This window comes from Protopterus annectens, chromosome 2.part2 (assembly GCF_019279795.1).
Source record: "Protopterus annectens isolate FY-2018-M chromosome 2.part2, PAN1.0, whole genome shotgun sequence".
Taxonomy (NCBI): Eukaryota; Metazoa; Chordata; order Ceratodontiformes; family Protopteridae; genus Protopterus; species Protopterus annectens.
This window is the reverse complement of record NC_056730.1, coordinates 152,866,106-152,878,726: the sequence shown is the minus strand read 5'-3', so window position 1 is coordinate 152,878,726 and position 12,621 is coordinate 152,866,106. Positions and strand designations below refer to the sequence as shown.

Sequence of the window (12,621 nt, the reverse complement as noted above, 5' to 3'; positions counted from 1 at the left end):
TCCTCCTAGGTTTCTAACATAGCTAAAGAAGGCCTTATGATTGTCTTTTGAGTCTTTAGCTATTTTTCTCGAAATTTGCTTTGGATGATTTTATGAGAGCTCTTAGTTTTTACTTATAGTGATCAAGGGTGTCTTACCTTTTAAGGATTTTGCTCTATCTTGTAGTAGCTTCCTCCTTTTGTTGTAGAGTTTGTTTATGGCTGGGGTCCACCAGACTGGACGCTTGCCTTTGGTACAAAGAGTCTTTGTTTTGCTTGGGATTGCCTTATCCATGCAGTCCTGCAGGTGCTGGTAGAAGGCGTTTGTAAGTGATTCAGCGGCTTGAGTATTGTTTTCCGCGGCTCGGGGCCTGAAAGGAGACCACACTAGTCTTTAGAAGTGTGAAGTCGGCTTTTGAGAAGTTCTTTACTGTGGTCTTTTTTATTTCAGGTGGGGGTGGGATGAGGACCTCCAGCGAGATTAGTTTGTGATCTGATCTCACCAGTGAGGGGTATACTTCCGGTGTTGAACATTGTGCTCCCATGTTCGTGATGATGAGATCAAGTATGTTATCTCCTCTTGTGGGGATGGTGACTAGTTGTTCCATGGCATTTGAGTTTATGAATTCCAGGAACTTTTGGGCTAGAGTATTTGGGCTTGAGTAGTGTTCCCAGTCTATATTAGGGTAATTGAAGTCACCTAGTATGATGGTGTTTGGTGATACATTTATCCCCTCTAGTGTTTTCAGGAAGGCCATGTGAGTTTCCTGAGTTTGTGAGGGTGGCCTGTAACATGCTACAATTTGCAGAGCAGTCTTGCCTATGGTTAATTGCACCTGGATGGTCTCCGATGCATCGTGCGTTGCCACCAGTCTTGAGGTGTGGGTGTCCTTGATGAATATGGATACCCCCCCTCCTTTCTTGGTATTGTCCGGATTTTGGGGCCGGAACGCATGAAATGTTCTCCTTGTACTGGCTAGAATGAGGTAATGACACTAGACTGGGAGGGTCCCAGATCAAATTTACACTATGGGCGGGCAACTGCAAAGCCAACTATAAAAACACTACACCAATGTACAGTGTATAATGTAGATGCATTTGATTTGGTGCCCATATGCCCTGAATGCATCTTCCTGCCATGTGGGCCCCTCAGGCATAATCTGATGTGTCTTGTTAAGGTTTTTCTGGCAGGGGGTAGAGTGAAGGGCTATCCCATGTTTTGGTGACAGGCCTTTGCCCACCATAGAAACTCCTGTTGCAGGCAGGGGATGAGTGGAATCATTGTTTCCACAGTGTGTGAATGCTGACTCCATAAACTTTTTAGGTACCACTGAAGTTTCCTCATATGCAGTCTTGCATATGGAATTAGTAGGATGCAGGATGCCATGAAGCCCAGGGTCTGCAGAATTTGTCTTGCAGAAGACTGGGTTTTTGTTGTCATCAGTTTGAAGTAAGTAGTCAGTTGCCTTTGTTTGTCTGGCGTGAGGTAAGCAATCTGGGCAGTTGTATGCAAGCTTGCACCCAGGAATGTTATCTTTTCAGACGGTACCAGTTGTGACTTCTTTTCGTTGATTGTGTAACCTAGGCATGCTAGAAGCCTTTTCACAAATGCCAGGTGTCGTAGAAGAGTGTCCTTGTTCTCTGCTTGAATGAGACAGTCATCCAAGTAAGGATATATTTGAATACTTCTTTGTCTGCAAAATGCAATTACTGGTGCCAGACACTTTGTAAAGACCCTGGGTGCAGTAGATAAGCCAAAGGGCAGTGCAGAGAATTGGTAATGCATTGAGCCAGCCTTGAATCTGAGGTATCTTCTGCACAACTGTCTTATTGGGACATACAGGTATGCCTCTTTTAAGTCTAAAGTCACCAGCCAAGCATTCTTGCCCTGCATGGGCAGAAGCTGTTGCAAAGTGAGCATTTTGAATTTTGGAATGTCCAGGTATGTGTTCAAAATCAATAAATCCAGTATTGGCCGCCAGGCCTTGTCATTTCTGGGTACCAAGAACAGTCGAGTAAAAAGCTTGTCTTTTTTCCTGTTCTGGTACTATCTGAATGGCCCCCATATCCATGAGGGACGTAACCTGTTTCTGTGCCTCTGCCCATTGTTTTTTTGGCAGGAACCATTTGTCATTGGCAGAGTGTGGAAATGGAATCTGTATCCCTGTGATACAATGTTCAGTATCCACTAGTCCTGGGTTATTAACTGCCAATTTTGAACAAAAAGTGCTAATTTTCCCCCTATGGGTGCTGTCAAAAGATAAGTGCTTGGTGTAGGCAAAGGGAAAGCATTGGGATTGCTTTCTGTAGGTTTGCACTTTATCTCCTCCAGATTTGGAGGTGGATGCGCCCATTTCTTTGACGCGTATGAGGCTTGAGCTTGGTACCTGGAACCCTTAGGGTGTCTGGATTTGGCCGTTTGAGCTCTGTCTGACACAGAAAGGACCAATTTTTTGTAGGCCAGTGTCTACTGAATCTAGGTGGCTGCACTTGTAAAAAATCTTTAACAGTTTGCATAGACTTAGCTTTGTCTTCCATTTTCTTTAAAACCTCTTCTGCCTTAATACCAAACAGGGAATCATGCTGTAAAGGTGCATCTAGTAATTTAGCTTTAACATGATCAGGCAAATTTTGTTCCTTTAACCAAGCATGCCTCTTAATCACAGATCCAGTAACTGCGGCCCTGCAGGAGGCCTCTAAAGAATCAAAACCACAATGCAAAGTATGCTTTCCAACTTGTTCAGCTGCATGCAATAATTCCTGCAATTTCTTATTTTCTGCATATTCTGAAATTAACATCATTTTCTGTTTCAGCAATCCCATAACATGGTGTTGGTACTTAAGGATATGAAATTGACAGTTTAAGGCCCTGATTGCCAAGGTTGCAGAAGTATAAACCTTTTTCCCCCCATCTGTCCAGCGCCCTGGAATCTGTCGGAGGGGGTACGTTTTTTTTGCTGTTGAGACCTTAACTCCCTTAGGACCCTGTGTAATAGTTTCAGGATCAGCAGCAGCGTTTCTAAATAACAACTGTTAGCTGAGATATACAAGTATCCTGTTTTTTTTTTGTTTTTGATTATTTATACAGATTATTGTTTCTAACAATTAAGCACTTCTATTGCCTGCTTTTTAGTCTTTGAGTATATTTTATTGCTATTAACTAATCTGCACAAGTAACTGATTTGTTTGCAGTTAAAAGCATTCTGTATCTTTACAAATCTTTATCTGTTTAAAAACTTTCATTTGTGGCTTTCTCTAGTGCTTACTGTCTGTAGGTTATTGTTTTTGTCACCATCCCCCCTCCCAGTTGGTGTCTTGCTGTTATACTTGGTGGCTTTGCAGTTGCCCACCCCTACTGTAAATCTAATCTGTGACACTCCTCCCAGTCTAGTGTCATTAGCTCATTCTACCTAATACAGAGAGAACATTGGTTGAGGCCTTCTGTTTCTCCTTTTTCCCTTCAAAAAAAAAAAAAAAAAAAAAAAAAAAAAAAATGTATTTATTTATTTTTTTTTGCCTGAGTCCTTGTGTTCTGACTGTGCTTCTCAAACATTTGGGAAATATAGAGAATGACCAGTAATTTTGAGGAATTTATGGAAGAGATGGAAGTAGTCCAAGAACTATTCAAAGAGAGGGGATACTCCAGTAAATTAATCAAGACCATAAAAAAGGAAGTAGTAAAGAAACGTGAATTTAAATACTGTCCACTTTTAACATTTAAAGGTGGAATGCGCACCTTAACCATTGGGAGTGAGACAGTAGTTGGTACGGACCTATTGGTGGACAAAGGGGATATGTGGACTGGTCTGGAACTACCCCATTTGACTTTTACCTACTACACTGATATAGGATGGTTGCAGAAGGGCATCAATGAGGTTTGGAATATATTTGGGAGAATGTCCAGTAGACCGTCCATTTTTCAACAACCCCTTAGGTTTGGATATAGGAAGAATAATAACCTCAAAAAGATTTTTGAAAGAAAGAAGGTTTCATATGGTAGGGGGGGAGCACAAACCAAGACAGGTACCCACAAGTGTGGTAGATGTGCACAATGTCCATTTCTATCAGGTGAAAAGGATCTTTGGATACAAAGTATTGGGTACAGAATAAAGAGTAACAGGTATTATAGCTGTTACACAAAGGGGGTAGTATACCTCGTATACTGCACGATATGTTGGGCTTATTATGTGGGGAAAACTGATAGACACCTGAGGGCACGGATATATGAACACATGAGATACATCAACAAAAAGAATGAGAACAATGCTCTGTTTAGACATACATTAAAATGCAAGAATGCTAATATAAAATTTTGGGTTTTGGAAGAAGTGAAACCAGGGGAGAGGGGTGGTGGTTGGGAAACCTTCCAGGAATATAGGGAATTAATTTGGCAAATTAGATTGGACGCATGCTCCCATGTGGGCATGAATGACCATATTTCTATTAAGCCAGTATTAAAATTACTGGCATTAAATCCCAAATAAATTTCCACTTGGGTATTGATCAATTAGGTTCTAGTTCAAAGATTTTTGTAGTTCTTTTTGATTTACAGTATAGATTTATGTACTTGTATTTCTATCTACTTATGAATTCTACAGTTTAAATTCTAGTACCTTACATATTTTGATATTTCAATATTTTAATATTGTAATATTTTAACATATATAGCATATTTTAGGACTTTAATATTCAAATATTTATATATTTTTTATATTTTATATTGTAATATTACACTGTAATGGTGACAATATTCATTTTTTATCGAGTACTAGCTGCTTTATGAATGAATTTTATGTATGTATTTACAGTTTTGAAACATCCAAAGGAGCCCCTTATGTGCAATTTTCAGTGCTTTAATTGAAGCAATAATTGTTTTAATCTGTTGCCAAGGTTTTTAATGTTCAACAAAACGTATATAAATACATCAATTAATAGTTTTCATTGATTCTGATGAAGTCTCCTACGTAGAGACGAAAGCGCGCTCAATCTATGGTTGCTGTACTTTGTGCTGTTGGTGTTAGTCTCTATATTAAAACTACTATCCAGTTTTACAATACTTTTTGAAGTGTGGTTTTGTGGAGGATATACCTTTATTGTACCGACCAGCGGATTGTGTGTTTTTTATCCAAAATATAGTGTATATTTCAGAGTATTTACTATAACTCTAATTGCCTTAACATTGCTACAACTCAAGTGCTCTAGGTTGCACTGCATCTGAAGTGTTTGTGTGTTTTAGCTGCTTTTCTGGATATATAGACTTCTCTGTTTCTTTAACTAAATAAGCTCTGCAAAGTTGTTTTATTGCATTCCTGCCTGTATTTCTGAGTTATTTGTACTTTTAAAGTTTGTTTTTGCTTAGTTTAACTGGTAGGCTACACACTCAAGTGCGCTAGCCGAATTAAAGCATTTACTGTTCTGTACCTAATTTCTGCTACTTTGTAAAAAAATATCCTTGTTTTCCACCTTTACTGAACTAGAATAGTCCAGTCTTCAGGTATTGCTGATCTATGGGCTGTGTCACAGTTCCTGTGTTGCCCATATCCTTATTTGGATAGGAGGAAGCTTCTTTGTTCACCAGTGAGAGTGGGGAGCTCTGAGCAGCCTATCTATCCCTTGAGGAGTGGTTCCAGCCCAGTGACTTGTAGCTTATTGGCCGTTTTGGGCCATTTCCTATCTCTTTCTAACCCTCGGCTTTAAAGCCAGCTTTAGCGCGCTTTTGCGCTTGTAATTTAAAGTTTGTCTCGTTTGTTGCATTTACCTGTTGAGGCTACACACTCAAGTGCGCTAGCCTGTGTTACATATTTATTGCATTTTCCTGCTGTTTGCTGCAAAAAAGAAAAAAAAACAAAAAAATTATCCTTGTTTCCTGTCTTTCCTGACCTAGAGTAGTCCAAATACAGGCTTTGCTGTATTCTGTACTTTTGGAAAGTTCCTGTGTTGCCCATTTCCTTTCTTGGATAAAGGGAGGATTCTTTGTTCACCAGTGGCAGTGGGGAGCTTAGAGCAGCCTATCTATCCCTGGAGGAGTGTTCCCAGCACAAGAATCTGTTAGCCTACTGGCCATTTTGAGCCAATTTCTAGCTCTTTCAAGTCCCCCTGTATAAAACCCGCTTTGGCACGTTTTTTGCGCTTGTTACTACTCAGCCAAGCTCCTCATGGTCCTGCACAGTGGTGCTAGCAGCAGAGAGGCTAAAAGAGCGACTGCTAACCTGATCAGTGTTTTTTTTTCCTACTACTACCTGGGCGACTGTCCGATCTAGCCAAACTGCAAGTATTTCTGGTTCTTCAACGGTTTTAAACTGTTTAAAGTTGTTTTTGCACCTGCACTTTTAAAGTTTGTCCTGTTTGTTGCATTTACCTGTTGAGGCTACACACTCAAGTGCGCTAGCCTGTGTTATATATTTATTGCAGTTTCCTGCTGTCTGTTGCAAAAAAAAAAAAAAAAAAAATTATCCTTGCTTCCCATCTTTCCTGACCTAGAGTAGTCCAAATACAGGCTTTGCTGTATTCTGGACTTTTGGAAAGTTCCTGTGTTGCCCATTTCCTTTCATGGATAAAGGGAGGCTTCTTTGTTCACCAGTGGCAGTGGGGAGCTTACAGCAGCCCATCTATCCCTGGAAGAGTGTTCCCAGCACAAGAATCTGATAGTGTATTGGCCGTTTTGGGACAATTTCTAGCTCTTTCGAGTCCCCCTGTATAAAACCCGCTTTGGCGCGGCCTTGCACGATTATGCGCATAACGCAGCATTGGGCAGCTCCGCTTAATTGGGTTTAAACCATTCTCGGCTCCACAAAGTCTGCTCTTCACTTTTTCCCTTAGAACTGATCTAGTTCTCATAATAAACACCTTATCCCTACTCTAAAGCCTGGCACTTGCTCACTAAAGCAATTATATAAGTCAGCACTAAAAAATTAAAAGCACTACACACTCACAAACTCCCCTTGAGTACCTTGTTCCCCATTGGCCAATTTTTTCAATTATAAAGGAATTCCCAATACTATTCGAGCATGTCCAAAGGTCAGTTGCCAATCTCCTCTCCGGTCCAGCTGGTGAATCTGGGAATCTTGAGGCAATGTTACAACTGCCTCATGTACACAGACAACCCTCTCCTCCTCCCAACAAATTCCAACACATGTGAGAGATGCAACCATATAGCCAAACTGGAGGCTAAGCTCTCTCAACTCAGTACTGGCGTAACCAGTCAGGAGGAGAAGGAAACCACACTCACTACAATTCCAGTCTCACATAGACATACCACGACAGCAAACCAAACACATAAACACACAAAAACATACTCTGAGGCTCTAAATAAAAATCTGCCTAAGCAGCAGAGACCTCCAAAGTAGACACCCAAGCAACCGCTACCCCAAAACAAAACACGTACAACACATAGCTCACAAAGCCAGTGTGCCGAACAGTCACAGCCCTTAAGGCTAAACAACACACCTGATACACTTGTAATAGGTAACTCTATCGTCAGGCACACTGACGTCCCGCTCACCAGGCTGAACAAGGAGAAGGTCAGGGTGAGCTGCCTGTCAGGCGCTAGGATCCGCCAAATAACACAAGCACTCAGGTCACTCCAAGGCAAGTACAAATATGACTCAGTCATTGTCCATGCTGGTGTGAATGACCTGAGACGTACCTCCCTGGACTAGATGAAAAGAGACATAGAGGAGCTCTCTGAGCATGTAGCCCAGGCCGGTATGACCCTGACCTTGAGTAGCATCTTACCCTCACCAAGAATGATGCCACAATATGAAGACAAGATGATCAATTTCAACAATTGGTTTAAGTATTGGTGTCATTCAAAAGGGATCCAATGCCTGTTAGCCTGGGATGACATGCTCGACAAGCCACGATGCTTCGCTAGGGACGGCTTGCACCTGTCACCCCTGGGCTTTCGGATATTGGCAAAGGCTCTTGCCACCCCCATAGTGCCTTTTTTAGGCAAGGCTCAAAAGACAAACCCACCTCCATAGGTATCACAAGGGATAAGAAACTAAGAGTAATGCTACTCAACGCCATAAGTCAAAACCTCAAGATGCATGCACTCAAAACTCTCCTTAGCATGGAGAACACAGATATCTGTGCAGTAACAGAAACCTGGTTCAAGGCTCCCGAGAGCACCCCAGCACTACCAGGTTATACCTCATACCATGCTTTTCGGCCCCAAAACTTGGACCGAACCACAAAAGGAGGGGGAGTATCAATATTCGTCAAAGATACCCACACCTCCAGGTTGGTGGCACAGCACGAAGCATCAGAGACTATCCATGTGCAACTAACAGTGGGTAAAACTGCCTTCCAGTTTATAGCCTGCTACAGACCACCCTCCCAAACTCAGGAACCCCACTCTGCCTTCCTGAGAACACTGGAAAATATGAAGGTCTCTCCAAACACCATTATATTGGGCGACTTCAACTACCCAAACATAGACTGGGAACATTACTCTAACTCAAACACCCTAGCCCAAAGGTTCCTAGAATTTATAAACTCAAATGCTATGGAACAACTTGTTACCACTCCCACAAGAGGGGAAAACATACTGGACCTGATCATCACCAACATGGGGGCTCTATGCTCCAGACCAGAAGTGTATCCCTCACTGGTAGGATCAGACCATAAACTAATCTCACTGGATATTCACATCCTGACCCCACCCCCTGCCCAGAAAACCACAGTGAAAAACTTCTCTAAAGCAAATTTCACACTCCTCAAAACAGAGGTGGAATCCTTCAAAGCCCCTGGGCCTGTGGAAAATACGGCCCAGACCGCAGAATCCTTTATAAACACATTCTATGAACACCTTCAGGAATGCATGGATCATGCAATCCCAAATAAAACCAAGACCCAATCCTCCAAAGGCAGGCGTCCTGACTGGTGGACCCCAGCCATAAACAAAGTATACAATAGAAAGAGGAAGCTACTACATGATAGAGCAAAATCCCAAAAAGGGAAGCCATCTCTGATCAGTATTAGCAAAAAACTACGGGCACTCATAAAATCGTCTAAGGCCAGCTTCGAGAGAAAAATTGCACAGGACACTAAGGATAATCACAAGGCTTTCTTTAGTTATGTTAGGAACCTGGGTGGTAATTCCCAGATATGCTCAGAATTAGTCCAAAATGACAAAAAATACACCGAACCCACAGACATTGCCAACATCCTAGCTGACAGGTTCAGCGCAAACGCCCCCCACCAAAAGGGCGAATATCTATCCCAGCAGTGTGCTGCCCCCCTAACATCTCAGATGCTCAGATAAGAGCCGCCCTCTCCAAAGCAAAAAACACAGCATCAATGGGACCAGACGGTGTCCCAGGCTGCGTCCTACATGAACTCCAAGAAGAGCTAAACCCAAACATAAAACTACTGTTCAATCTCAGCCTTACTACAGGATATGTACTCAAAGAGTGGCGTGCAGCAACAGTGGTCCCTCTCCACAAAGGTGGTGCCTCAACGGATCCTGGAAACTATTACCCCATAAGCCTGACTAGCTTGGTCTGCAAAGCTATGGAAAGGATCATCATGGACCTCAAAAAATAAAAATACTGGGGACCTACAGGCACTGGATCCTACCCAGTTCGGCTTTGTTAAGGGCAGATCCTGCCTCTTAAACCTGGTCGATTTCTTTGAAACAGTCACCAAGGCCATTGACGAGGGGAATACCTGGACCTCGCAAAAGCCTTTGATACAATACCCCATTCGGGCATTATAGATAAGCTCACCAGCTTAAATATAAACCCCTATGTCACTAGATGGGTTGCAAACTGGCTTAAGGACAAAACCCACATGGTTAGAATTGCTGGAGCCATGTCAGACTCCAAACCAGTTACAAATGGCGTCCCACAAGGCTCAGTCCTGGGACCTCTCTTGTTCGGTATATATTTCTCGGAGGTACAGGCCAACATGGAAGGACTGTGGCTGACCAAGTTCGCAGATGACTGCAAACTAGGCTCCATAATCGACTCTCCAGCAGACACAAGCATCCTACAAAAGGGCCTCACAGAAACAGACAACTGGTGCCAGAGCCATGGGCTCAAGCTAAACTCCAAAAAGTGTATAGTCATCACCTTTGGCAAAAACAAAGTGCCCACAAATTGCCACATAGGTGGTAATCCATTAAGTACGGAAGAAGTAATTAGGGATCTGGGGACCCAAGTTAATAGCAATCTCTCATTTGAAAACCACGTGGCCAAAGTGGTTAAAAAAACATTTTATATAGCCCACCTAATCATGAAGGGATTCACATCTAGATCAGGGGAGGTCATCGTGCCTCTTTACTCATCCCTCATCAGACCCATAATTAAGTACAATGCCCCTTTTGGGATGTACCTTACCAGACACCTGCAGCAACTGGAAAGACCCCAAAAGTACCTCTCCTAGAGGATCAAAGGGCTCAAACAGATGCCATATGCTGCCCGGTTAAAGAAACTCCAGCTCTACTCAGTGGCATACCGCCTGCTCAGAGGCGATCTGTGCCGGACGTATAAAGCCATGTCCAACCCGGAATTAATGGACATGCTGCACCTCAGAAAATCCAAATCCCATCGAGCTACGCGCTCGAGAGACTTGAACCTCAGCACTGAAATAAATAGGACATGCTGGAGGGACAGATTCATAACCCAGAGGCTCCCTTCACTCTGGAATAAAATCCCAGTCCAGGTTAGGCAGAGTCCCTCATTGACTCTCTTCAAGAGGAATCTTGATGAGTGGATGGGAGATCATAGGTTTACCCCGGGTATCACTTCTGTGTCACTGTTAGACAGAGGCACAGTATACTAACCTCGAAAAAGGGCATAGCAAAATTCATTTAAAATGGGTGGTGAAAGCCAAACACAATCTGGCTAGGTTTATAAATGCCCTAGGGCAGATAGCCTAGTATGAACCTATGAAGAGTCTGGGACCCTGTAATACCTGTCAGGCTTACTGGGAGCCAGAGGTAGAGTCAGGGGTCAGGCTTGACTATGAAAAAACATCATCCACAATGTCTAACACAGGGGGAATGGCTAAAGGCTTGTGCTGAGGGAGAATGAGGAAATCCCTGAGCCTCTTTTTTGATTCGGAGAAGTCTTGACTCTCCCAGTGAAAATGCTCCCTCAAAGTATGCAAGGTTTCTCCAAAAGAATAATCCTCAGGAGGAGATGCCGATGGAATAGATTCCTCAGCATCAGAATCCTCATAAGGAGGTAAAGATAATTCCTGATCAGAAGAAATAGAAACCTGATCTGAAGATTCATAGTCAGTGTCTTGCCTAGGCCTCTTATCTGGAGGGGGATGGGTACCCCTGATCAAGGTAATAAGGTCTTCAGCCATTTTGATCATCTGTTTTTTAGGCATAGAGGCCTGTGCACGTGGGTCAGGCGTAGTTTTTTTTTTTAGTTTTAGAAGGTGTCTTTGCCTTTGGTTTTGCAGCTATCGTCGGTTTGATGTAAAAATATTGAGGTCTGAATACACCATCAGAAGCCGGTGCCTGCTCAGCAGCTCCGGCCCCATCTGAGGGAGATACATCCGTCGGTCCAATACCTTGAGTATCTTGCGGCATGCCTGACTCCACATGGGTGTCGGTAGAGGCCTGCGACTCGAAAGTAGTGGGTATCAGGGGCTGCGAAAGCACCTCACTGAGTACCGGCGAATGGCTTAGGAGAAGCTTCGTCGTCGGTTTTGGATCTCGACTGCCTTTCTCTGTCCTTTTCTTTGCATTTTTTATGTACTCCGGTAGTCGGTTGCTATCAGACGACATTTCTGGGTAGTTAAATCTGTTGCCAAAATACTTAGATGCAAAAATATACAGACGCTTAATAGTGCGTTGGTTAAATCTAGCACAAAACCAACAGCCAGGCACATTGTGGTCAGGGCCTAGGCAAGGAATACAGTATAAATGGAAATCTTTATGAGGTATTTGCTTCCCACAAGTAATACAATTATTAACTTTTTCTGACATCAGTAAAAAGCAAGAAAAAAGTTTCCCCAACGGGGTACTTAGCTTTATTGAAGACTTCAGTTCTGAAACTCAAACGTGGATATTTCAGTAGTCAGCCGACCGGCACTTGCAAAATGCTTCTGCTTTGGGCACCGTGCGGCAAGAAAGACTAAAGAAAATGACGTCGGCTGCATGTTTCATACCCCTGACGACCTGACGTCATGGAAGAGTAGACAGCAACCGACGCAGGACCCATGACTTTGGAATTCAGGCCGACTGAGGGAAACCTGCCAGCAGATTACCCAAATGTAATGACTGCAACACTGAAACACGAAGAACATCTGCAGAGGCAAAACCAACCCTAGACTTAGAAAACAAAGATAAGTTGTAATGCTTTGTGAAAGTATGGACAGAAGACCAAGTGGCTGCTTCTAGAATGTCCTTAGTAGGCACACACCTCAAAAAAAGATGCAGAGGTAGAGGCTGCTATAGTAGAATGGGTCCTAATACCCTGGGGGGGGGGGGGGGTGGCATTTCCATGCTGCAGCTAACAAAAATGAATACAATGAGCAATCCATTTGGAGATGGTTTGGAAATAGTTTTACCCTGAGCCCCAGGCGCAAAACTACCTAACAACTGCTGAGACTTCCAAAAGGGTTTAGTCCTATTTAAGTAAAATCTCAACTGTCTGTGCACATCAAGAGTGCAGAATCCTTTCCC

General features: G+C 43.0%; 1 protein-coding gene across 1 annotated transcript in view; it reads right to left on the bottom strand.

Moving 5' to 3' along the window:
- The window catches only part of KIF2A (kinesin family member 2A), a 2,798,933-nt gene that overhangs the window by 1,700,879 nt on the left and 1,085,433 nt on the right, over positions 1–12,621 (bottom strand). The window lies entirely within an intron of this gene.